The sequence below is a fragment of the Diceros bicornis genome, chromosome 33, assembly GCF_020826845.1.
Source record: "Diceros bicornis minor isolate mBicDic1 chromosome 33, mDicBic1.mat.cur, whole genome shotgun sequence".
Classification (NCBI taxonomy): Eukaryota; Metazoa; Chordata; class Mammalia; order Perissodactyla; family Rhinocerotidae; genus Diceros; species Diceros bicornis.
Genome location: NC_080772.1, coordinates 2,103,047 through 2,130,409, shown reverse-complemented (window position 1 = coordinate 2,130,409; position 27,363 = coordinate 2,103,047). Strand labels below are relative to the sequence as shown.

Below are 27,363 nucleotides of genomic sequence, written 5' to 3'. Positions count from 1 at the left end.
CTAAGGGTTTGTCTATTTTATTTATCTTCTCGAAGAACCAACTCTTTGTTTCATTAATCCTTTCTACTGTTTTTTTGGTCTCAATATCATTTATTTCTGCTCTGATTTTTATTATTTCTCTCCTTCTGCTGGCTTTGGGCTTTGTTTGTTCTTCTTTTTCTAGTTCTGTTAGGTGTAATTTAAGGTTGCCTATTAGGGCTTTTTCTTGTTTGTTAAGGTGGGCTTGTATCGCTATGAGTTTCCCTCTCAGGACCGCTTTTGCTGCGTCCCATATGGTTTGATATGGCATGTTATCATTTTCGTTTGTTTCCAGATAGTTTTTGATTTCTCCTTTAATTTCATCAATGATCCATTGGTTGTTCAGTAGCATGTTGTTTAATCTCCACATTTTTGTCACTTTCCCAGTTTTTTTTTCCTGGTTCATTTCCAGTTTCATAGCCTTATGGTCTGAAAAGATGCTTGTTATGATTTCAATCCTCTTAAATTTATTGAGGCTTGCTTTGTTTCCCAACATATGGTCTATCCTAGAGAATGTTCCATGCGCGCTTGAGAAGAATGTGTAGTCAGCTGTTTTTGGGTGGAGTGCTCTGTATATGTCTACTAGGTCCATCTCGTCCAGTTTTTCATTTAAGTCTAATATTTCTTTATTAACTTTTTGTCTGGATGATCTATCCATTGCTGTAAGTGGGGTGTTAAGATCCCCTACTATTATTGTGTTGTTGTTGATTTCTCCTTTTAGGTTTGTTAATAGTTGTTTTATGTACATTGGTGCTCCTATGTTGGGTGCATATATATTTATAAGTGATATGTCTTCTTGATGGAGTGTCCCTTTTATCATTATATATTTCCCTTCTTTGTCTTTCTTAACCTGTTTTATCTTGAAGTCTACTTTGTCTGATATGAGTATGGCAACACCTGCTTTCTTTTGTTTGCCATTAGCTTGGAGTATTGTCTTCCATCCTTTCACTCTGAGCCTGTGCTTGTCTTTAGTGCTAAGATGTGTTTCCTGAAGGCAGCATATTGTTGGGTCTTGCTTTTTAATCCATCCTGCCACTCTGTGTCTTTTGATTGGAGAGTTCAATCCATTTACATTTAGGGTAATTATTGAAATATGAGGGTTGAATGTTGCTGTTTTGTCACTTATTTTCCGGTTCTTTTGCATTTCCTTTGTTTCTTGTCCCATTTGTTTTGGACTGCCAATTCAGTTTGGTTGTTCTGTCTTATGATTCTTCTAGTTTTCTCTTTGTTTATCATACGTGGTTTTAATTTGATTATTTGTTTAGTGGTTACCTTGAGGTTTGGGCGAAAAATCTTCTGTATGAGATAGTCCATTATCTGATAGCCTCCTATTTCCTTATACTAAGTCAATTCAGTCACTTTCCTCTTCCCCTTCTAAGTTGCTCTTGTTATACCTTATTCTATCTTGTGTTGTGGCTGTGTGTTTACAGTGATGAGGTTAAATTTATTTTTGGTGAATTTCTTCCTTTGATCTTTGAGTTTAGTATTTAAGTGGTTGCTAACCTATTCCGGTAAAGATCTACTATTTCTCTGATTTTGTCTACCTACTTTTCTCCTTACTCCAAGCTTTGTGTTCCCTTTCTCTTCTTGTTTTCAGGCCTGAGGGTCTTCTTGAGTATTTCTTGTAGTGGCGGTCTCGTGGCCATGAACTCCCTTAGCTTTTGTTTATCTGGGAGAGTTACTATTTCTCCATCATATTTGAAGGCTATTTTTGCTGGATAGAGTATTCTTGGCTGAAAGTTTTTGTCTTTTAGTATTTTGAATATATCATTCCAGTCTCTTCTAGCCTGAAAAGTTTCTGTTGAGAAATCCGCTGAGAGCCTGATGGGAGTTCCTTTGTACGTTATTTTTTGTTTTTGTCTAGCTGCCCTTAATATTGTTTCTTTGTCGTTGACCCTGGCTAGCCTTACCACTAGGTGTCGTGGTGAAGGCCTTTGTCTGTTAATATATATAGGAGTCCTGTTGGCTTCGCTTACTGGTATTTCCTGCTCCTTCCCCAGATTTGGGAAATTTTCAGCTATTATTTCCTTGAATAGGCTCTCTGTTCCTCTTTCCCTCTCCTCTCCCTCAGGAATACCTATAATTCTTATGTTACATTTTCTAATAGAGTCCGATATTTCTCGGAGTCTTTCTTCATTTCTTTTTAGTCTTAGTTCTCTCTCTTCTTCCATCTGGAGTATATCTGTATTCCTATCCTCTAAAGTACTAATTCTTTCCTCCATATTGTCAGCTCTGTTCTTTAAAGATTCCAGATTCTCCTTTATCTCCTCCATTGTGTTCTTCATCTCCATCAGCCCTGATAGGTTTTTCTTTATGATTTCAATCTCTTTTGTGAAGAAACTCCTAATCTCATTGAATTGTTTGTCTGTGTTGTCTCGTATTTCGTTGAGTGTTTTTATGATAGCTATTTTGAAATCTCTGTCATTTAGTTTATGGATTTCTGTGTCTTCGGGGTTGATTTCTGGTTGCTTGTCATTTTGTTTCTGGTCTGGTGATTTCATATATTTTTGCATTGTGGTTCCTGTGTTGGTTTTGATTTTCCTCATCCTGGAAGTCTCTGGTTGCACTTTCCACCTGCCGCCACTGTGTGGTGGTGAAGGGCTGTGTAGTCTAAGCCCCCTGCGCTCTGCCCCAGTTTTTCTGCTGCGATCCGCAGTTTTGTTTTGTTTTGTTTTGTTTCTTTTCCCCACTGCGATCCACGGGTCCAGTCCAATTTATTCAGGTCTGTCTCGGACCGCTAGATCTGGTCGAGCTGCAGACTCCGGGTTGTGGGGAGGGGGGAGCTCTCTCTTTTGCCCTCTGGGTCCCTGACGTGGGAGGCTTCTCGTTTGCCCCTCTTTATCCGCTCTCTGGGTTGCTCAGATGTTGATGGTAGCCCTGTGGCTCCTCTGAGCCCTCTGTGCGGGAGTTTCCCACTGGCTGAGAGCGCCCGAAGAGCTACAGTTTCCCGCCGAGGGCCGCCCCTCCCCCCTCTCTGGGAGCCGCGCGGACCGGATCGCTGATCTGATGGGGAGGGAGCGGAGTTCTCCTTACCTCTCCCCACTTCCTCCGGGGGCCCAGCACGTTCCGCTCTCAGATGTGCGGCAGTGTGGATCCCTCCGCTCCAGCTTTTGACTGTCTGGGATTCCGTTGTTTGTCTGTGGCTGTTACTTTTGTTGTATTTTGTGGGGGAAGAATTCACGGGAAAGCTCACTCCGCCATGATGCTGACGTCACCTCCGTGTCTGTTGGTGAATCTTGATGAAGATTTTGATAGTTTTGGCTGTCTGCTCAAGCAAAGCATCCTTTGAAACCTGAGGTTTCTAAGCCGGTGGTTCTCAATGTGTAGCTGGTCAGCAGCATCACCTGGGAAATGGTCAGAGACGTAAATTCTCAGGTCCGCCATCCTACTGGGTCACAAATTCTGGGATGGGCTCAGCATTCTGTGTTGTAGGGGACCTCCACACAGTTCTAATGCACACTGGAGTTCGAGAACCACTGTCTTAGGAGAAGCCAGTCCTAGGTACAACATAGGGTTAGCATGGATTCCTCTCTCACGAGGGCTTCTCCTGAGGCCCCATGGCCAAAATAAGGATTCTTTTTTATGGCCATAGGAAGAAGTATCGGCTCAACTCCAGGTAGCCTTCTTCAGCAATTTTTCCAATATGACCAGGAGCTCTGAAATTTGGATTCAAAAAAATATATATATATAAAAAATTGGCTCAACGTTCAAGAAATTTTCCTGCTTTAGATTGAGGGTGGAGAAGTAGCTGAAATAGAGAAAATTTTCACAGAACACTGATCTATCATTTCTTGATGGAAACCACTGAGTTCCTTCAGTGGAACTAAACAATGACCAGGAAGGTTATGGTTAGTCTGATGTGTTAGAGGAGAAAGAAACACAAAGATAAAGCAAAAAAAAAAAAAAAAAAATAGGAGAGAGGAAGAGTAAGGAAGGGAGATAGAAACAGAGACCATCAGTCAGAGGTGGTGAGAGGAGGGGGAAGGAATAGAAGATGCAGAGGGAGAGAAGCAGCTGCCGCTAGGTAGGAAACATACCTGTTGACACTGTGCACGTGTGGCTTTCACAGAAAGGTGTAAGGTTTCTAAAAAGCAAAGAAAATAAAAACAAATCCATCCAATATAGTAACTTGTCCTAAATATTAATTGATCAGCTCTGATCACGCTGATGTCTTCCTTCTCCTTTATTTCATTCCTGTCTCAAATTCTATGTCCTGCCCTTGTCTAAGGCTTCAGAAACACACCACAATTCAAACTGTCACAAGGTGAACTTTTTAAATCATTTCAACTTCTTCTTCCTTGACCTTCTGCACAAAATAGATGCCCTACAGTGTTAGCTCGCCTTTCGGTGCCTTTCAAAAAATCTTTAAACACTTTATTCTTAACAATACTGCTTTAGATTCGCAGAGAATTGAACAGATAGTATGTCGGGAGAGGGAGAGAGTCTCCCTCTGCCCTTTCCCTTAAGGTTCTTATGGCTGGCCAAATAATTAACAAGACAGGTTAGCAGGAGAAAATAATACCAAGTTTAATCACGTGTATACATGGGAGAAACTCAGAAATGAGCAACTCGTCCCTCTGTCTAAGCTGCTTGCTTAAGTATCGCAGCTAAAGGCGAGGAGAGTGTTGGGGGCGGGTAGTGGTTTGGGACTTCAGAGGGCAGGAAAACAATTCTTTTCAGGGTCATCTATAGATAATGTGGTCAGGAGACACAGAGTTTTTGATAAAAGAAGCTCGGTGCCTTTCCTATTGTAACCTCTATCCTACATTATTTTTACAGCCATCATGATAGAAGATCTGTTCCAGGAAGGAGCCACCATGTATAAATTCTTTAGGCAGTTAGTGGGGGAGGTCAAATGTCCCTCAGAGAAAACAATCAAGGTAAAGAGATATATTTCAGGGTGGCCAAATCTTGATCTCCCACAGTACATAGAGCTCCATACACCCACCGTACTGCCTCTCCCCTCTCTCCCAAGTGCCATCTCCCCTGTTATTAACACCTTGCATTAGTGTGATACGTTTGTTATAATGAATGAACAATATTGAAACGTTGTTATTGTTGGGGAAGTGAGAGAGAATCTCCCTCTGCCCTTTTCCTTAAGATTCTTATGGCTGCCCAAATAATTAACAAGACAGGTTAGCAGGAGAAAATAATATCAAGTTTAATAACATGTATACATGGGAGAAAGCAGGGACATTGCGTTTCTCAACACAATAGCAGAAATTCTCGTCTTAAATACCATGTTCAGCTAATGATAAAGGAGGATGTTGGGGGTGGGGAGAGTCAGTTACAGGAGATTATCACTAAAGCACAGTAAACAAGAGTAAGGTTATTATGCAGATTTAAGACCTCCTTTTTCACATTGATAAGTTTCTAGGAATGAGGTCATCCCTCCTCTTCCCAAATACAGAGAGGGAGATACCTTTACAAATGGAGATTTCCCGTGTGAATGTAAATGTCTGTCTGGCAACTCCTTGCAGGGCCATCCAAAGAATGTGGCCAGAGACAGAACTTCTGAGAAGATGGGCTTGTTGGTGCCTTTTCTATTGTAACATCTATTACACATTATATTACAGCCATCAGACAGAAGATCTGTTCCAGGAAGAAGTTACTATGTCAAATTCTTTAGGCAGTTAGTGGGGGAGGTCAAATGTCCTCAGAGAAAACAACCAAGGTAAAGAGATAGATTTCAGGTGGCCAAATCTTGATCTCCCACATTATGAACTACAGTCCCTAGATTAAGGGTCACTCTTTGTGTTGTACAGTTACATGAGTTTTGACACACATATAGTGACATGTAGCCACCATTATGTACAGAACAATCTCACCACCCTAATAATCCTCTGAGCATCAGGTTATCTCTTAGTGGCTTTTTAAAATATTAACAGTTGTCAGAATGACATAAATTTTTACCACAAAAAATGTTCCACAGGTGTTAAGTTTTGTTAGTCTCACTATTATGATCATTATGAGAAATAATGAAAAAAATGAACTCCTATATAAACAGCAAAAATCACAGAATTTTAAAGATAAAAAAGATCTGGAAGATTAGGAAATCCTACATTCTTCAAGACCCTGCCCTCCAGTCTCTCAGCTTTCTGTGTCATTTATCTGTCGACTCCACTGAGGAGAAAGAAAGAAATCGATAAAGAAAAACAAAGCAAAAAACAAATTTTGGTTCTAAGTAGTCCTCTTGAGCCCGAGGTAATCAAGCATGGATTCTTTTTTACTGCTTATTTACATCAGGAACATAATTACTAGCTAGAGCCTAATTTGAGAATATTCATTAGAAATGAAAGATGTCATATCTAAGAACAGAATGGAATTCACTGAGGCTTTATTCTTGGGATATTTGTAGGATTAAGTCAGGACATGCTGTGAGAGTGATAAATAAGTTCTATATATTTTTCTTCTCCAAGACCATGGATTTCAGCCACACTTTATACCCATGTACTTTGCAACAATGAAAAACAATTAAACACTGACCTTGAATATTTTGCCCTCAGATACACTAGTCTTTAAAATATAAATTGAGCAATTTTAATCTAGATGAGTGAAAGACTATGGACATTTCTAGAATGTCACGTTAGGTCCTTTAGAAGTGAAGAATTGACTTTATAAAGCATTTCTATTCCTTCTCATACCTTGACAATACTGCTACTGTGACTCTGTTTTAAAGAGGATAATGGCAGGCTTTACTTTGATTTGCACCTTTTTGTTTTAAGTACATTTACTTAATATTTCTCAGTCTTCTTGAAAACTTTTATCATTAAGCTCAACCTTCATTTAAATCACTAGACCTATTTGATGAAGGCGACGTGAATATTTACTAGCAAACTCCTCAGAAAATTACTAATTTAACCTTACTTCAGATGATCCATTGTAGAACTCAAACTGGATATCCCAGGCCCCTCAGAACGGCTCATAACTGTGTGTTTGTCCATTTATCTGGGAAGATATTATCTAAGGGTAATTGTTCTTCTCAAATGCTTTCTTTACCTCAAACAGCAATACTTCCAAAGTTTTAATGAAAATGTGGCCAATTTGGTGAAAACCAAGTGACTTGTTTGTTTTAGCATGCCAATGAGATTAAGAAAATAAGTATTTTAACTATTGTTATTGATTATAAAAATCAGAACTTAAGAAAACAAACTTCTTTGTCCAAAGACATTTCTGCAAGTGAAATCATGAGAAAAACTGACAGCTAGCCTCCCATTTTAACCACTCAACCATAAGAAATGTAATATGGTGTGCAAACATGTGAGCGTTGTCACCTGCAGAGTCCCCAACGCTGTGGCCCCATCACGGCCACAACTCAGAGGAAGGAGCCAGCAGAGGGGAGACAGCTGTGCCCTCAGCGTCCTTCCTTCCTAGGTCAGAACTCAGTCCCAGCTGCTCACTGTCTAGTCTTCTGGGGAAGCAGATAATTCTTCTGGGGACACGACACATCAGGTGTTAAGGATGTCATTCTTCTTTTTTAAACAAATGTTAGATCATGTAACGTGCTTCTCAGGACAGGAGGAGCCGCCTCAAGGGAAGGCAGATCTTCTCCAGGAACTGATGGTCATCCAGGGAGAGCAGAGTCAAGGACTGCAGAGTGCCAGCCAGCTCCCGCTCTCCCTCTCAGGTACACCTTGGTCCCCGCACCCCCATCCCCCTCCCGGTGCCCCCCAGCGGCTCCCATTGTTCTTGGAGGCCCGCGCATGCACAAGACTGGCTCTCAGAGTGGCAGAGGGGCTGGGGAGCTGGAGAGCCCCGAGGCGTGTGCACTGGAGGTGGCGCCCCAGGTGCGCAGGTGGCTGTCTCGGAGGTTTGTGTAGGGGGATTGGCGGTTTCTGGATCCTTCCTCCATGATTTTCAGCACAGGGGAGCTCTCCTGTCTGCAGTGTGGAGGAGCGCTGGGCAGGAGGCGGCGCTGAGGTAGGCGGTGGGCGGCGGGCTCGGCGTGGAGATCGCCGCCGCAGATGGCGGGACCGCGGTGGGGGGGTCGGCGGATGGGGTCGGGGGCCGGGGCTGCTGGCGGGCTGCCCCAGGCGGGGGAGCCCAACTCTGTCCCTTTGAGGAGCAGAGGAGCGCCGCCTGGCCGGCGGGTCCCTCTGCTTTGGCGGTGCCCCACCCTGGCGGGGCCTCCTGCCCACCTAGCGGAGGTGCAGGGGGCGGCAGGGAGTCGCCTGCCCTCTGCTCGAGCCCTTGAGTTCGTGCTCCCCGGGGCCCGTCTAGGCCAGGTCTCGACATCCCGGGGTGAACACTTTCCTTCAGAAGATGGACTGTGGTCAGCGCTCCTCTGCCTGACTCCGCGCAGGCTATTGGGCTCCTCACTGCGTTCTTTAAACAAATAAGTGTTCCTACTTCCTTGGGACCACCTTTATAGAAAAGCCTAATCCCATTAATGGTTTCTGATAATTGACTCTATATTTGCAAGGTGAACTTTGAAGCCTGTGAATTGTTGTAAACTGCATTTAATGAAAGGAGCTTTAAACAGTCTTTGGTGCAAATTATGTAGCTTCCTAATAATAACTCACCTTCTGTTAACATAGACGGATGACTGATCAATTGATGATTGACATAATGTGTACGGAATTTTGGTTTCAGTGGAAAGGATTTTCTTGGCAGTTGGTGCTAAAATTAAAATCGGATAAGGAGGTTTTTAGAAGTAGTATGTAGTGTGTGTTTTGTCTCCATACTCATTTAGAATTGTAAGAATTTAGATTTGGAAAGCTCGTAGAGCAAGAATTTTCAAATTTTGATTTGATTGTGTTGGGGGAAGAGGTGGAATCTCCCTCTGCCCTTTTCTTTAAGGTTCTTATGGCTGGCCAAATAATTAACAAGACAGGTTAGCAGGAGAAAATAATACCAAGTTTAATAACATGTATACATGGGAGAAAGCAGGGACACTGCGTTTCTCAACACAATAGCAGAAATTCTTGTCTTAAGTACCATGTTCAGCCAAAGACAAAGGAGGGTGTTGGGGATGGGGGGAGTCAGTTACAGGAGATTACCACTAAAGCACAGTAAACAAGAGTAAGGTTATTATGCAGATTTAAGGCCTCACGTTTCACATTCATAAGCCTCTAGAAATGAGGCCATTCCCCCCTCTTCCCAAAACAGACAGGGAGATACCTTTACAAATGGAGATTTTCCTTATAAATGTAAATGATTGTCTGGCAACTTCTCACAGGGCCATCCAGAGAAGGTGGCCAGAGAGACAGAACTTCGGATAAGATGGGCTTGTTGGTGTCTTTCCTATTGTAACATTTATCCTACATTATCTTTACAGCCATCATGATAGATCTGTTCCAGGAAGGAGTTACTATGTCAAATTCTTTAGTTAGTGGGGGAGGTCAAATGTCCCTAGAGAAAACAACCAAGGTAAAGATATGGATTTCAGGGTGGCCAAATCTTGACCTCCCACAACTGAAAGGGTGAAAGGTACAAAGGCCAAATACGGTAGGATTTCATTTATATGATATTCTAGAAAAGATAAACCATAGGGAAAGACAACAGATCGTTAGTTGCCATTAGTTTTAATATTTAGTTAATCATTTAGTTTAATAGTTTAATCATTAGTTTTAATATTTCTGATAAAAAAATACATTTTATTGATAGCATCCTAATTATACTTTTGGATGATACCAGAATTTAACAACCTATGAAATTCTGCAGGAGGAACAAATGACATGTTGGTTATTGGTGTCTTTGAAGTGTAAGGATTGTTGGTAATGAATCTAAATAAGCATTGTTGGATTGTGAACTACTGATTTTTTTACTGGATTCTGTTGGACATGGCATATTACAAGTTTCAAAATGCTCTTTAAATTACTGTAGCAGTCTGAAGCTATTAAATTGTAATGTAAGATCTTTATAGATGAAACAGGCAAAAATATAAAAAGCCATTTATCTTTTTATCTTTGTTAAAAAATGAAGTAAATCTTACTATATACATGAATGACTTCTGGCTAGACAGACCTGAACTTGACAAGACGGACTCACTAGTATGGTGAATTTGTTTTGGAATGTTAAAGTGGGAGAGGACATATGTTTTTCCTGAGGGTGACCCAAGTCAATATGGTAGGTTTTGCTGTTTATACGCTCTTTCTGAGTTACCATCTTGATTAAACAGCTTGTCATAGACGTACCAAGAAATTTGGGCCATTTTATGTATCAATATTTTTTTTAATAATTTTATTTATTTATTTTTTCCCCCAAAGCCCCAGTAGATAGTTGTATGTCATAGCTGCACATCCTTCTATTTGCTGTATGTGGGACACGGCCTCAGTATGGCCAGAGAAGCGGTGCGTCAGTGCGTGCCTGGGATCCGAACCCAGGCCGCAGGCAGCAGAGTGCGTGCACTTAACCGCTAAGCCACGGGGCCAGCCCTATGTATCAATATTTTAAGATATCCTATTTCCCTGATAGTTTCTAATTTCAGGGTGTCTGGGAAAAACAGTTTCTGAACATAGGTACTTTGGAATATAATTTTTGATTGTTGACTTATTGAAGTATAGAATTATGGAGTTGTTGGAAATAATTTTAGTGGTTGTAGAGCCTAACCTCTTCATTTTCCAGTAAATGAAAAGTGAGGTTTCTCAAGTTAAGTCATCCATAGTCTGACTGCTACTTAGTGGCAGAGTTGGAACTATATGCTCAGATGCTTGTCTCCAGATTCTTAGTACAGTGCTCTCTGTGCTATGTACTATTAAGTAGACAAACCAGTGAGTTACCTTCCCAGATCATATATGTAGCCAGCAGGGTTGATTTTTTCCCATATGCATTTTTTGCTTTCTTTTTTAAATAACTACTAACCACAATTAATTCATTCCCATACCATGTTTAATAACTATACTTGTGTGTGTCTCCTCGAGCACACGTGGATTCCCTAGAATGGACGCCTGCCTGTGAGTGGATTGCTGGTCCAGAGGCTGATGTTCATCTGCAACTTGACGAGCTGCAGCCAAATCATCCTCTGAAGTTTTAGTAATTTCCATTCTCGCCAACAGTGTCTGAGTCATCCTTTCCCTGGGAATTGTCAGATCGGCATTGTCAGATTTTTAAAGGTTTGCCAATCTGATGACTGAGAAATGATGTATTTGTTTCCCTCTTTGTACAACTGTTTTGACAAATGCATAGAGCTGTGCCACTACCACATTCAATATACAGAACAGTTCCAGCACCCAGAGCTCCCTTCAGCTGTTCTTTTGTAGTCAACTCTTCCCCCACCCTTAACCCCTGGCAACTAATGATTTGTTGTCTTTCCCTATGGTTTGTCTTTTCTAGAATATCATATAAATGGAATCCTACAGTATTTGGCCTTTTGAGTCTGGATTCTTTCATGTAGCAAAATACATTCAGTTTAGTGTTCATCCATGTTGTTGCCTGTATCAGCAGTTCCTTCTGTTTTATTGCTGAATGTAGTATCTATTGTATGAATGTACCACAGTTTATCCATCCACCAGTTGAAGGACATTTGAGTTATTTTCAGTTTTGTCTTTTTTGACTATGAATAAAGCTGCTATAAATCTTTGCAAACAAGTTTTTGTGTGAACGTTAGTCTTCTCTTAGGTAAGCACCTAGAAGTGGAATTGCTGGGTCACATGATATGTGTATGTTTAACTTTATTTTAAAAACTGTTTGTGTAGCAAAGTCATGGCCCAGAAAGATGTCCTAATCCCTGGAACCTGGGAATACATTAGGTTACTTGGCAAAGGTGAATTAAGTTTGCAGATGGAATTAAGGTTGCTAATCAACTGACTTTAAAATATGGAGATTATCCTGGATTATCCAGGTGGGCCCAGTGCATCACAAAGGCCCTTAAAAGGGAAAGAACAGCAGGCGAGTAGAAAAAAGATGCAACAAGGGAAGCAGGGCCAGAGAGATGCCGAGTTCTTGGTCTTGAGGGTGGAGGAGGGGGGCCATAGGCTAAGGAATGTGGTTGTCTCTAGAAGCTTGAAAAGGCTAGGAAATGGATTAACCTTTAGAGTCCCCCCAAAAGAACCTAGCTCTGCCAACACCTTGATTTTAGCCCAAGGAGACCCGTGTCAGACTGTTAACCTACAGAACTGTAAAACAAATCTGAGCTGTTTTAAGCCATGAAATTTGTGCTAATTTGTTACAGCAGCCTAACAAACTCCACTTGAAAGCTGTTTTCCAAAGAGGCTGAACCACTTTGTGTTCCTACCAGCAATGTAGTAGTGTTCCAGTGACTTTCCATCCTCATTAACACTTGGTATGGTCAACATCTTTAATTTTAGACATTCTAATATGTACATAGCAGTATCTCAATGTGGTTTTCATGTGCATTTTTCTCATGATTAATGACGTTGAGCATCTTTTCATGAGCTTATTTGCCATCTGTTTATCTTCTTTTGTGAAGTGTCCAATTCTGTGCCCATTTTAAACTTGGATTTTTTTATTGCTGAGTTTTGACAGTTCTTTATAGTCCTGTCAGATATGTGATTTGCAAAGGTATTCTCCCAATCTGTGGCGTGCCTTTTCCATCTTCTCACCAGTGTCTTTGGAAGGTCTGTGTAACGTAACTCGAGAGGCTCCACGTGACCTTGTCTTCCTTCATTGGGAAACAGTGAAGTTGGAGCACCTGAGTCCAATCAGATGTTGATCAGACTTGGGGCTGGGTCTCACTTTTAGTAAACCCAGCCCTTCCGCTTTCCCCCTGTTCCTGTTTGCTCTGCTCCCCTCCCCCGCACAGGCGTCTGGTTCTAAGTCTCGTAGATCTCTGTCTCCTCAGGTTTGGGAGCCCACAGAATATTCAGCTACGCCCTTCAGACATTTCAGCGCAGCTCTCCAGCCTCCTACCTTACATCGCTTCACAATATGGCAAATTCCCTGAAGGTCAGACTAGCAGTATGTTGGACTTAGGCCATTTCCACCACTTCTGGAGGTTTCACTTTGCTTTATGGAAGCTTTGGCCTAGTTCCCCGGATTCCTGTGTGGCACCAAAACTTAGCACAGGTGCTGTGAGGAAGAGCAGTTGTGTGTGTGAAAGCACTCAGGTTTCCTCTGCCACACCAATCCTGCAGAATCACTACAAGTTTGCCTAGTTTCTCTTTTCTCTAGCCGAGGCTCAGACTGAGCAAGCCAGATCCTCAACAGGCACTCAGAATCAGAAAATGCTTCTGGGGGAAAGAAAGGTAAAAATTCTTGCTCACATAAAAGAGTTTTTCTTCTTTCTGGAATTTTAGTTGGTTGGTTCTGAAGTTCTCTGATGCTCTAAAAATATATCTATAATTTATCTGGCTTTGTCCGGTTTTGCAGCAAGTGTGCTTTCCTGTCTTAGTCTACTCTAAAACAGAAGTTCCCTTGTCATTAATTTTTAACTCCATCTGTTATACATTGTCAATATTATTATTGTTTGGTAAAGTCATGCTTTCAATGATTTATTCAGATGTTTACCCTTTTTTATCCTCACAATCCATTTTTACATCTTAGCATTTCTTCTATCAATTTTTTGTTAAAGTACATTCATTTTACTTTTTAATTTTTTTCCTTGAGTAATATTAGCTCTGGGCTAACCTCTGTGCCAGTCTTCCTCTATTTTGTATATGGGTCACCACCATGGCATGGCTGATGTGTGGTGTAGGTCCACTCCTAGGATCTGAACCCATGAACCCAGGCCTTGGAAGCAGAGCGTGCTGAACTTAAACCTCTACACTGGGTAGCTGGCCCCCTTAAAGTACATTCTTTAGAAGTTCCTTAATGAGCATTTGTTGGTGGTAATACTCTTAGTAAATGTTTGCATAAAAATATCTGTAATTCACCCCAGTTCTTGAGATATGGTTTGATTGGGTATACACTGAAAGTCATTTTCTCTCTGTATCTTTAAGATTTAATCCAACTCTCTCTTGCCTTCCATTGTTAAGAAATGTATCATAGGTCTAAATGTAAGTCTCTGTAAGTGTTCTGTCCCTCTGTGGGGCTTTGAATATCTTCTTTTGTATTTGGTGTTCTTTGGTTTCCCTGGATGGATCTAACTCTAGATTTTTTTTTTTTAATTATGCTTGAGATGTGTTCACCTGCCTGAATCTAGAATAGAAGTCTTTTATTAATTCTGGAAATTTCTTTTTTTTTTTTGTGAGGAAGATTAGCCCTGAGCTAACATCCATGCTAATCCTCCTCTTTTTGCTGAGGAAGACTGGCTCTGAGCTAACACCTATTGCCAATCTTCCTCCTTTTTTTTTCCCCCAAAGCCCCAGCAGATAGTTGTATGTCATAGTTGCACATCCTTCTAGTTGCTGTATGTGGGACGCCGCCTCAGCATGGCCGGAGAAGCAGTGCATTGGTGCGCACCTGAGATCCGAACCCGGGCCATCAGCAGTGGAGTGCGCGCACCTAACTGCTAAGCCCCGGAGCTGGCCCTGGAAATTTCTATTATGTCTGAATATTCCTTGAAATCATATATATATTTATATTATTTGTGAATAGCTTCTGTTGGACTATGAATGTCCTTTTTGTTGTGTCTTAGAGGAGGAGAGTTCAATAGGGGAAGCTCACTCTGCCATGATGTTGATGTCACTCTCTTCTATATATTTATATTATTGAATTCAAATATATGTACACATACTTATGTTATTTATACACATTCAATATATATTCATTATATATATTATTTAATTCAATATATTATATTATTCAATATAATGATTTATATTATCCAAAAAATGTACATATCTTATTTCTATATATGATCCTGTACTTGACCAAACTCAAGCCAGGCTCCATTGAGCCCTCTTCTTGACTAGGCCTCAATCTTATCCTATAATAACTACAGCCTCTCAGCACAAATGGTTTCACACCTCCACACGCATTATAAGACTTAAACACTGACACAGTTTCTAACAGCTCAAATCCACATCCCTAGGATGACCCCTGCCCCCTTAAAGAGTGTCGGCCTGAGAAAGCTCAAAGCAGCCAAAAGAACTGACTGTTTGTTCTGGCCAACACTCAATCATTTGCCTCTGACATCCCTTTCTTAGAACATTTACCCAAAAGTGCTTACAACTGTGAATATTTCCTCTGTCCTTTTGATTTTTATATATATATATAAAAAATATATATAAATATATATTTAGAGACACTTATATATATAAGTGTCTCTAATAACCAACGAATGCATTTCTCAAGGTCCTGAGAGCCATTCATTGAGATGAGGATAGGGTGTCTGTCTCCCAGACTCTGTGAGAGGAGAAAAGTGAAACTTTGATCATTTCCAACCAGCAGACACAACTGGCCAGATTACATTGCACTGACCAACACTCTGTAACTTTTCCCTCCCTGACTCTACTGAGCCCCTGCTCACCCCTCTGCCTGCTCCCTCATTCTCCCTTTCAAATGTCCAGTCACCTCTGTACAAATCAAATTGAGTTCAGTTCACCCTGTTCCCTCTTCCCTATTGCAGTGGTATATTACTGATTAAAATCTGTCCTGACCACTTTCACTAGAGCCTGATTTGCATATATTCTACATTTAACACACATATAGATAATCTCAGGCATATGCGTATATATGCATATACCAACATAACCATGGGCCCTCCAGGACCAGTTCAACTGACCCCATCTTATCAACAGAGTAGTTAAGAGTTTTCTTTCAGGAACTGAGACCCCTAGTCCAGTTCAGGCCAGTTGACACCACCAACCCATCAACTACACCTGCGCAAATGCTCGATAAATGATATTTTTGACATCAAGCATCTAAAAGCTCCATCCTCAGATCATCGTAACACTGCCAGTTTCTGAACACACATCCGATGAAGAGCCACAAAGCTTGACTTTGCTTGTGAAGATCATCCATTACCTCACTTCTCCTTACTTTCAATCATCTACTTCCACATGTCAGACCGCCCTGCCCTTCATCCCATAAATTGTGCCCCAAGCCCTGGATCGGGGAGACAGATCTGAGACAGACACATGGCCCCTGTCTCCTTGCAGATAAATCTCACAAAAATAAAGCTACAATTCTTTTCCCAAAAGCTGATGCCAAAATAACTGGCTTTTTTAATGTGCATTGGGCAAGAGAACCCCAATATTGTGCAGTAACATCAATACATATATATATATATATACACTTAATGGATGTTTTATCTTCTTTTTTTTTTCCTTTGCTAATGAGGATTCACCCTGAGCTAACATCTGTGCCACTCTTCCTCTATTTTGTATGTGGGTTGCCACCACAGCCTGGCCGCTGATGAGTGGTGTAGGTCCATGCCGAGGAATGGAGCCTGGGCTGCTGAAGTAGAGTTCTCTGAACTTAACCACTAGGCCATAGGACCGGCCCATGTCTAATTGTTTTGAAGATGTTACTAGATATGCAATTGAAGTTTCACTATGATCTCTGGATTTCCTTGCTACTCCTTTAGTCCTTCACTTCAGTGTATGTGTTTCTTGCTCCATTTTTCATGCTAGAGGATTTTCTCAAATATCAAGTGGTCCTTGGCTACCTGTTCATATTTCTGTGATGGGAACAAAACAGCTGAGTAGGATCTCTGTGGGCCTGATGGGGCCTGTGAATGTCTGGACTCAATGTTTCTTCAGGGGTGTTGAGTGTTGAACTAGTAACAGGCAAACAGTGTTGGTGCCCATGCTGATCTGTAACAACATACTTATTCCACACATTCCCACAATGACAGACATCCTCTGAACATATGGAAATGCTGACAACACACCCACACCCACATACACACTATTTGTAAATGACCATCAGCATTCAGTCTGTAAACTACACCTGATAATGCACACTGATACTCAGAACATACACACAAACTCACACACATACAGACCACTCACTGTCTCAGAGCCCACGGTGACTTGAACTCTCTAAACACACACAGACATCAACAAAACACACCTTCACATAGATGCCATAATAGCCGTGCACCCTGTGACCATACAGAATTGCTGAACACACACACATCCATACAACAAGGAGCATGGCCGTGCATGTGTGGGCTTGATCAGGAAGTTTTTCACACCTCAGCATCAACATGGACACCCCGGGGCAAGAGGGAGAGGCAGAGGGCACAGGGACAAAATGTGAGGAGCAGTCAGGAGGCACTTGCATAAAACAAATATGATACCTGCAAAGCTGGTTGCTAAATGACATACGACTCAAGGATAGGAGGACCCAAGGGGATCTGAAATGGTACAAAAGAGGTGACTGATACAAACCCATCACAAGATATTTAAATGTAAGGAACAGTGATATTTTAAAAGGCACTGAGGAGAGTCCATCAAAGCTTAGATATAATTTCAAACAATGAATGACATGGAATTCTGGCCAAAGAACAGCCATTATTGCTGTTAAAATTCCTATTTAAATGTTCTTATAAAATTATAGAAATACTCATTGAAAAATGACAAATGCTCATTGGTTTAAAACATTTCAGGGTAAAATTAATGCAGCTTCCACTTTTATTGAGTAGCTTTCCTGGGGCAGCTAGAAAACCTGTACAATGCACACAGAACAGCTGTTTGAAGGGTCTTAGAACATCCCGTGCAGACAGGACTTGGGGGTCTACAATCTCTGAGATGAGGGAAGCAGAAGATTGTGAGCACCAGCTCCACGTGGCTTCTCCCCTAAGGCATTTGCTATTTCAACAGTGAGAGAAGAGAGTCTGAGCAGAAAGAGGAGGAAAAATGAACTGAAATTTCATTTCAGCCAAGTCCAGTAACTTCTGCTTCCAGTCAGTTGTGGTGAAGGCAGAGCAACAATTAAACGTTGATTTAATAAATACTGTAAGATTGAAAACACCAAAGGGATGTGGAAGCAAACAGGACTAGATGAAATCAAATTTCAAAAAGGAAAGAGCCTTTTTAGGTGAGATAGCCACACATGCCCTCACCCAGGGGAATTTGCTTAATCTGGACTCTGATAATCAGACCTGTCTTACCAGAAAACAATTGTAAATACAACCTGTCATAATTGATCTATGTTAGCTTTTTAATATCACAAGCTTTGTTTGGCTGTTAATTTTTATTGCCTCCACTAGAAGACTCTGTAAAGGGAAAGACATTGTATCATTTGCCACATGATCTCCAGAACATTCTTCAGTTGGGGCTGTATGACTTCTATAAATATGTGTTAATTGTTGGTTTCATGAATGCTATGGACTGAATGTCTACGTAATCCAATTTTATAAGTTAAAATCCTAATCCCCGAAGTGATTGTATTTGGAAGTGGGGCCTTTGGGAGTTAATTAGCTTAGATGAGGCCATGAGTGTGAAGCCCCCATGATGGGATTAGTGCCCTTATAGGGAGATGGAGGGCCAGAGCTCTCTCTGCTAGATGAGGGTAGAGCAAGAAGCTATCCTTCTGCAAAACAGGAAGAGAGCTCTCACCAAAAACAAATCAGCTTGAACCTAGATCTTGAGCATCCCAGTCTTCAGAACTGTGAGGAATGCACTTCTGTTGTTAAAAGTGCCCAGTCTACAGATGGCCTGGCGGTGCAGTGGCTAAGTGTGGGTCCTCCCCTATGGTGGCCCAAGGGTTTGCAGGTTCAGATCCTGGGCACACACCGATGCACAGCTTGTCAAGCCATGCTCTGTCTGCATCCCATAAAAAAGTAGAGGAAGATGGGCACAGATGTTAGCCCAGGGCCAATCTTCCTCAGCAAAAAAGAGGAGGATTGGCATCAGATGTTAGCTCAGGGCTGATCTTCCTCACACACACAAAAGGAACCCCAAAAGTGCCTGGCCTAGGGGCCTGCCCCACAGCCTACTGGTTAAGTTCAGTGAGCTCCTCTTCGGTAGCATGGGTTCAGTTCCTGGACACAGACCTACACCACTCATCAGCAGCCATGCTGTGGGTGTGACCCACACACAAAATAAAGGAAGACAGGCATGGATGTTAGCTCATGGTGAATCTTCCTCAGCAAAAAAAATAAAGTACCCAGTCTATGGTATTTTTGTTACGACATCCCATACAGACTAGGACACTGAGTGTGTGAATAAGTTCGTTTAGATTGACGATCCTTCTTCTACATGACACATTATTGCCAATGATCCCTAAATTGGTGTGAGTCAAATTCCCCTTAAGGATCATAAAGATGTTAGGGCCCTTCTCCCTAGTTGTGCACATATTGCTACACATGAAAACATGTTGCATCATGTGTTTTATCGACACCTTAGTCTTACACCTCATCCCATTGGCCTTCAGCGAACTTCAGTGTTACAGCCAGTGCTTTGGGCAATAAAAGAAAGTCCCTGGACTGAAGTGGGGTCGGTATCCATCGTGCAGCTCCTGTCCTCTGCCCAGCCAGCTCCAGCACAGGGTCAATTTACAAGATGGGCTTTCCTCCAGGCAGCTCTGTGTTTCTCCCAGCCTGTTCTCATTTAGGATGATCTCACTAGGAGCAATGAGTGTAAATTTGGAGGGAAGAGCTACAGAAGGCATCTGCCAGGGGAAATTCTTTGTGGTTACATGGTCTAGAATATGGACACCTGGCTGCTCTAAGGTGTCCTGAAAATGGAAACCTTCTCACGTCTGTAATATCCTTCCATGTCCTCTTTCCCCTCCATCTCTCTGTTCTTGGTGGAAAAATTCCCTTGGCAACGACAATAAAAAAATGAAAGTAGGGAATGGCCCATTTCCAGTCTCAGAATTCTGTGAAATTTTACTGCCTATCCCCAGTCTCCCAGGACTGACACCCTTTTTACTCTTTTAAGATTAGATTACATTTTAATCTCCTTTAATCAAAGTTTTCTCTCATCCTTGTTATGTATATACATGTTCTAATACATAACATTGAAAACATTATTTTTGGCCCTACAATTTCCAGATTCACTCATAGTTGTTTTCTGATGGATGCATGACTTTGTAATTATGTTTATAACTCCATTAACTATAGAAATTGACTAAATTATGAGTAGTAATGTACTAATACAGGAAAATGGCCCATTTTTATTCAACATAAAGTTTCATGTTTTGATCAAGACAAATACACGAATACTTAATTGTTCAGCAAAAACTCTTCCTGTGTACATGTAAGCAATTATAAATCTATTGAAGTTGGTTTACCTTGTCGATTATTCCTTATTTCTGAGTTGTGCATTCAGCATTTCCATGAACACTTTAGAGTCCTGCATCTTTATCCTACCATTTTAAATACTAGGTCATCGACAAAAGTCCACATGACTTGTTCAGTTGTTTGTTAGTGGGTCCTTTGTAGGGTGTCTTCCCAGGTATGTTTTCACAGGGTCATCGACAAAAGTCCACATTACTTGTTCTGTTGTGTGCTAATGGGTCCTTTGTAGGCTGTCTTCCTGGGTACGTTTTCCAGTGTGAACTCCAGCTGATGGCCTTGTGACACTGATGTAAATACTGTTGTCTCCACAGATCATGGGGCCAATGATGTGTGGTCCTTTACGAAGTCATATATAACCTAATACTTTTCATTCAATTAGTGTAAGGCATGCTATGGAAAGTAGATTGGGGACAATTAATAAAAGATGATTGATTATGAACATGCTATTAGGGAGAAAAATTGAACCTCTGGCTATACAGGTTTACGTTTCATTCAATTAATCAGCCAGCCTAACAAACCCCGTTCATAGGCAGGGCTATATACATATATATATTAGATTAAGATTATATCATCTATTAGTTTGAATGTGCTTTTGTAAAGTACGCCTTGTTTCTCTTGCCCTTTCTTACTGGGAGAAATATGGAATAGATAGAAAATGCCTGGATTACTCTGGTCTGAACTCAGATCACATAGGACTTGAATCATTCAACAAATGAGCCATTAATAGTGGCTACACCACTGGGATTTCCTGATCCAACATCGCAGTCATACACCCTATTGTGGATATGGACTCTAGAATAGGATTGTGCTGTTATCCCGAGGGTAACTTGTTCTGTTGATCAATATTTTGGATCAATAAGTGATGAAATATTTTGACTAGTTGGTCTAATCACTCAGAGGTTATTTTCTTCTCTGAGGTCACCCTAACCAAAATTGTTAGTCCATTTAAGATTTGTTATCCCTTGATTTGGCTTACTTTTTTTTTTTTTTAATTAATTGAAGCTCCACAGGGTCTTCTTGTCTTATTTTGTCATTCCCACCTCTTCAGGGAAAGGTCAATTTCACTGATTAAAAGTAAGAGAGAGTAAAACCCTCGAGTGGCTGTTCATACAAGTCCTCATTTAGACAACAAATGATGATGCTGCCTTTGCAGGGTCCAGTCACTGCGGCCTTTACACCGTGTCACTGGGCAAGCAGTGCCTGTAACACCAGAAATGCCAGAGGAGATGCTTTTGGTAAACAGGTGGGGGCTGTGTTTGCAGAGTTTACTTTTTTAAATCTTTCCTTGAATGCCTACCTGTGTTGGGTTAACAATTAATGTAAAAAATAATTATTGGGTTGAATTTATTTTATTGTTAACTTTTGGTGATTATCTGTTCTAAGATTATGCAAGGAGAAATAATTCTTGTTGCTTATAGTAACAGTACTACTTCTATGAATTAATAGATTAATGCAGTATTAGATTAGGAGTTAGTTTCTGTGATTGAAATTAAGATAAGTGTATTGTTGAACCCGAAGGCTTTCTTAACTGGTGGCTGAATTTAGGCCAACTAGGGTATTGTTTGTACTCCCTCTCTAAGGAAGGTTGTATCCTGTATCTAAAAGGCTGTACCTCTTTAGGGCTGGGTCTGGAGGAGGCAGGAGGCTGGACAAGTGTGGAGCTGGCTCTGACCCAGAGGGATGAGCAAGAGACACAGGGCACCTGCTGCCACACACAGCCGCAGCAGACATCACCCATCAGTCATGATATGCTGGGCTGCAGAGCCCAGAGAGCCCCCCAGTTCTCAACAAGGTGCACTCGGAAGCCACTCCCGGGCAGAGCAGGGGACTGTGATGAACACATTTGCCATCCCCGCTCCCCTAAGACGTGCTCCAGGCCTCCTCTCCCCACTTACTCCGCCAGCTCCTCACTGTCCTCGGGACTCAGGCTTTCAAGGCCCGCCAGCAGGCTGCTCCAGCACTTCTCCTTCTTTACCACCGCCTCCCCTCTCTGCTCCCACTCTAGTTCCAGGGCAAGTTACCTGTGGCTCCTGAGTGCTGCTCCTTGGCCTGGAAGGAGCCCCATCCTTCACCCTTCCACCCTGTGCACTCCTACTTACCCTTCAAGACTCGACTCCAGTGATGCCTCCTCGGGAAGCCCTCCCTGACGCTCCATCTCCCCAGGCCTGCTCTGGACCACCACTCTGCCTCCTGCCCACATCCATCACTGCCGGGAACCTTGCTGGGCCCCCTTGTCTGGTCTTCAAGTCCAAGCCCCTCAGGAGGGGAGGAAATGCTTGGGCTCAGGGCAATGGAGCAGATTCCTGGACTGTGGTGACACTGCCCACCCCAGGAGAGGTCATTCTTTGGGGCACTTCCAACTTGGACCCAGTGCAGCTCAGGGGGAGCCAGGACACAGGGAGGCTGGCTCTGGGCCCAGCAGGTCACAGGGTCAGCCTAGGGAAAAGGCACAGGGGCCACACAGAGGGGCTCAGGACAGAACTCCAAGTCAACAATACCCTTGCTAAGGGCAGCAGGGGCCAAAGGCAGCTGCACAGGGCGCACGAGGGTCTGGCGAGCTTTTCATCTGCTCAGAGAGTCCCAGGGCTGGATAGAAGGATCTCAGGAGGCCCATCTGAGGTGGAGGTCACCTCGGGGGCATGTAAGCAGAAGCTGAGGGTCCCACAGCAAGTGGAATCTGAAGAGGTGACTCTCAAAGTCCTAGTGGCTCTAACGTCTCCGAGTTGGAAGTCAGTCCCCTCAGTCACAGCCTCTAGCTGCCCCCTCACAGGGCTGTGCCTCTCAAACACAGCTCCCAAGGAGAGTGGAGGCTGAGGGTGAAGGCAACCTCCTACCCGTGAGAAGTGCTATGATCACGGCCTCCCGCAAGGGGCAAAGGATGATGAGCAAGGGACAGAGGGACTGACCCACACGACTTCCACTCGGATGCTGAACATGCTTGTGATTCACGGGGCCAATCAGTATCTGTCTTCATCCTCCACTCCTCTCTCCCCAAAAGGACATGTCAGTGTTTACTATGACATCCACAGACACATCAAGGGCATCTGGGAAGAATCATGTGTACATCTGGAGAGAAGGGAACTGTGAAAACCAGTAATATCTGCATCCATGTGTGCAGATACCGACATCTACATACAGCTGTCACATTCCTCCAGCAGCCCTGGAATACTCCGCAATCATGTTGGCAGGTTTTTGGCACAAGGTAGCCAAACCAACTGGTGGTGTCCCCGAATGCCACCACTGCTGGGGCCTACCTTGAGGTTGGGGGGAGGCAGGGTGCCATGCCCTGTCTCACAAAAGTCTGGCTGGTGTCCAGGTGGGTCTCATAGCCTTTGATGATCATGCACTCCATGGCTATGTTTTCCTGGATGATCTCTGTCTCGTTTACTTCATTGTGCATTATCCTGTGGGGACAGAAAATAAGTCAGAGACAGGCTGCCCCCACCTCTCAGGAAGAAGGGAATGCCGGGCCTCTGGCTAGACCTAGGAAGAAGGCTTGGCACCCAAGATGCTCAGGTGGAGACTGTGGTCACGGAGGGGGAAAGAGCATGCATATTGAATACCTGCTGTGCTGGGCACTCTATGGGCATGAGCTCACATCATCCTTCTGACAGCCCAAGGAGACAGGTGTTCTTATTTCAGAGAGAAGGAAATGGAGATTAATAGCTAGAAAGCAGGTCTGATCTGAAACTCTGAACCACGTGGAAAAGAGACGGCAAAACTGAGAGGAGGACGGGAGTACAGGAAACAACATTTCTTCATTACTCTGTGCCCCACACCACTACTGGTCTTGTCTCCATCCATCGAACTCCACCCACCCATCCTGCCTCAGGGCCTTTGCACTTACTCTTTCCACCCCTCCTCCAATGCACTTTATACAGTTGCTTCCTTAATGTTCTGCCCTGGAATGGCTTAGTTTTTGAGCACCTGGCAATCGCACTGGCTCATGGAAAGACTGACTCCCGTAGGCTCCAGCACTTCTGGGGGAAAGCAGAACACACCTTTCCCCTTAGTCTGAGAATAAGGACAACTCTCCTATTTGTCCTGTTCTGACTGCCGCAACACTCCTCCTCCAGCAGGTGGCGCCATTTAACTGCTTTTTAAAAATGGCATTGGTGGGAAAAGAGGCCTGTGAGTTGCCAACTTTGCTAAGAGCCTTGGTGGGTTTTCAGGAATCTTAGGATGTTAGTAATTTTGTGGGGAGGAGCGTCTGGAAAAAGTACCCCACCTACTCCAAGAAAAGCACAAAACCTCTTATTTGTCTGCTGATGCCTCAAATTCTGCAAGCACGACCAGATCACCAAGAGGGCTGGTTAATGTGTGTGGTAGTAGACACCGACCAATTTAACCCTCCGAGCAATGAGAGATGACACTGGTTGAGCTGGATCCGTGATTAATGAACTCAGCGTGATGAGCAATTACTGGTCCCTTCTGACTCTCAGTTTGCTCACCTGTAGAAGGTCAGAGTGAGGATGGAAGAGAACGCTGATGGTGCTCAGGGCAAGCTACCCCAGGAAGCACCACTCTGGTATGTGGATTATTTCGAGCTGAAGACAATAAGGACTCAGGAAGAATATTTGAGTTTCCCCTCCCAAACTGCCTAAAGAATTTAAAACAAAAGATCTGTTTCAGGAAGGAGTTATTATCATGACTGCTATAAAGATAATGTAGGATAGAGGTTACAATAGAAAAGGCACCAACAAGCCCATCTTATCGGAAGTTCTGTCTCTCTGGCCACATTCTCTGGATGGCCTTGTGAGGAGTTGCCAGACAATCATTTACAAGGGAAGTCTCCATTTGTAAAGGTATCTCCCTCTCTGTATTGGGAAGAGGGGGGATGACCTCATTTCTAGAAACTTATCAATGTGGAAGGTGAGGCCTTAAAACTGCATAATAAACCTTACTCTTGTTTACAGTGCTTTAGTGATAATCTCCTGTAACTGACACCCCCACCCCCAACATCCTCCTTTGTCATTGGCTGAACATGATATTTAAGACGAGAATTTCTGCTATTGTGGAGAAACGCAGTGTCCCTGCTTTCTCCCATGTATACATGTTATTAAACTTGGTATTATTTTCTCCTGCTAACCTGTCTTGTTAATTATTTGGTCAGCCTTAAGAACCCTAAGGAAAAGGGCAGAGGGAGATTCTCTCTTCCCCCGACAACGCATTTCACGTGCTGACCTCAGGCCCAGCCTACACGGCAGGTGCTTGAATAAAGGGCAGTGATCACTGTTGCTATTATCACTGGTTTCAAAGTTGTTATTATAAAACTATTATCATCCGTTGTTTTCTGGTTATCAGATTGGGGTATGGAGATGGGGTTTCTTCCTTAGGAGCCTCAGTCCGTCCCTCCCAGCAATGCTCTCAGCAACCCAGGCCCTAGCCCTCTTCTAGGGAGGCACCTTTCAAAGATATGCTAGTTCGCTGGAGATGGACTCATATTTGGAGGTGAGCAAAAGTAAGCAGAACCATTTCTTTTGAAGAGGGTGGGGATTTTGCTGAGGAGGGCCATATTTGCTTCAAACAAGGGGGCGATCCCAGAGTAGCAACACTAATTTGACTGTTAGACAAGTGCCAGCTGCAGCTGCTCAGGATTCCTGCCAGCACCGGCTGGGTTTTGTGCTGAGAGCCACACTGTCCACGCAGCTGGGGAGGAGTTCCCAGGGCCGCAGGCTCCCGGGGGAACTGGAACTGATGACCTGGGTTACATTGAGCCTAAGAGATGAGGTTCAGGAGAAAAAGCAGGACAAAGGCCAGAGGTAGGAGAGAGTCAGCCCCAGGGGAGGAGTGTTTCTGAGCACAGCCAGGGAGGGTTTGTTATCTGATGGCTTCCTGCCGGGCTGGGAGCTTTCCTCAGTCCCCGGAGGGAGAGAGGAGGATGAAAGGGCTGCTGTCAGGCTGATAGGAAAACCCTCTTCTGTGCCAGTAGGGCTGTGTTCAGGCCAGGTACAGGTGATCAGGTGGGACAAAGGACGAGTAGGCTGTGGGAAAGGGGATCAGGATCTTAGAATAAATGCCTTGGCACCCATGTGCCTTCCTCACCGCTGCCCGCACCAGGACAGGGCATCCTGCAGGGATGAGGAGCCTCGCTGGTGTCCCAAGTCTTCTCCTTGGGGAAGTGTGCAGGATTTGGCTACTTGTGGCACGAGAGCACTGGGGTCTCCACCCCACAATGGTTTCTGTCTACAATCACGCTCTGATTACATCTGCTCCCTGAATGAACCTCCACTCCGGGGCCTGTGCCCTGCCCTGGTCCAGCCTGGTCCTCCCTCTGCCCAGCTGGGATCCGTGGCCCTACTGGCTGCCTCTTGCTGGATTCGGGAAGCCATTTAGGGCACTGAGTGGTTGGCAGAGCTGGGGACAGCACCTCACACGCTGCAGACCGACCCTCCTTTGCAGCTTCTGGCAGCCCATCACTGAGTACAAGGCTGCTCATCATATCTTGGTCTCCATAAGGTGCAGAGCCCAGGGCCTAGCTCCTGGTGCACATCTCGTTCCTGCCTAAACTCACTCCCCTGGTGATCTCACCAGTCTTGTGACTATAATACCATCTCCGAGCTGATGGCTCCCGAATGGCTAGCTCCCTTACACTCCAGACTCAAATGCCCTGCTCTCTTCTTGTCCTCTCCACAATGTTATCCATCTCAAGTTCAACATGCCCCCAGTTAAGCTCCAATGAAACAAGAAAGATTCCCCCTCCACACATGCCCCTCCTGCACCTTTCTCTATCCCCGTTAGCAGCAACTCTAACCTTCTGCTTTCTCAGCCAAAAACTCTGGAATCGCCCTTGACTCCCATCTTGTCTCTCCCCACATCTAATGCATCAAAAACTCCTGTTGGTTCCATCTTCAAAACACACCCTGAATCTGAACCTCCTCCTCACCTCCACTGCCACCACCTGGTGCAGGCCACCGTCAACTGCTGCCTGGGCTGTTGTAGGCGCCTCCTCCCTGGTCCCCCTGCTTCTGCCCTGGCAGAGGAAGGTTCCCCCTGGGCTTTGGAGACTGAAAGAGGGGCAGCGGTGGTGCCTTGACCAGAGGGCTGGGGCCTCTGACACTGGACAAGTCATCGGCTTGTCCACTTGTGACACTGCCTGCTGTTGACTGCAGTCTTGGGCTCATGAAGGCCTACCACCCAGGCTCCCCTCTGGGGCTCCTATACCACAAGTTGTGAGACACTGACACTGGAGAACAGAGGAAGTTGGCAGAGTGCCTGTGAGTCCCTGGGCTGATCCCCATCCTGGCAGATGGGCCCACGTGAGTGCCCAGGGCCCTTCCTCAAACCACAACTGTGCCAGGGACAGCACACCA

General features: G+C 43.7%; 1 protein-coding gene across 25 annotated transcripts in view; it reads left to right on the top strand.

Annotated features, from left to right (window-relative positions):
• Positions 1-27,363, top strand: part of LOC131396453 (ral guanine nucleotide dissociation stimulator-like) — a 225,171-nt gene that overhangs the window by 40,038 nt on the left and 157,770 nt on the right. For 3 of the 25 annotated variants that reach the window (XM_058528668.1, XM_058528664.1, XM_058528660.1), the window contains exon 1: positions 7,374-7,645. The exons of 1 other annotated variant lie outside the window; for it this stretch is intronic. The gene's annotated coding sequence lies outside the window, so the exon portion shown is untranslated. Of the gene's footprint in view, positions 1-7,368; positions 7,646-7,805; positions 7,939-27,363 lie in introns of those variants that run through there. 21 more of the 25 variants (XR_009216533.1, XR_009216534.1, XM_058528662.1 and 18 more) reach the window with 14 other exon arrangements.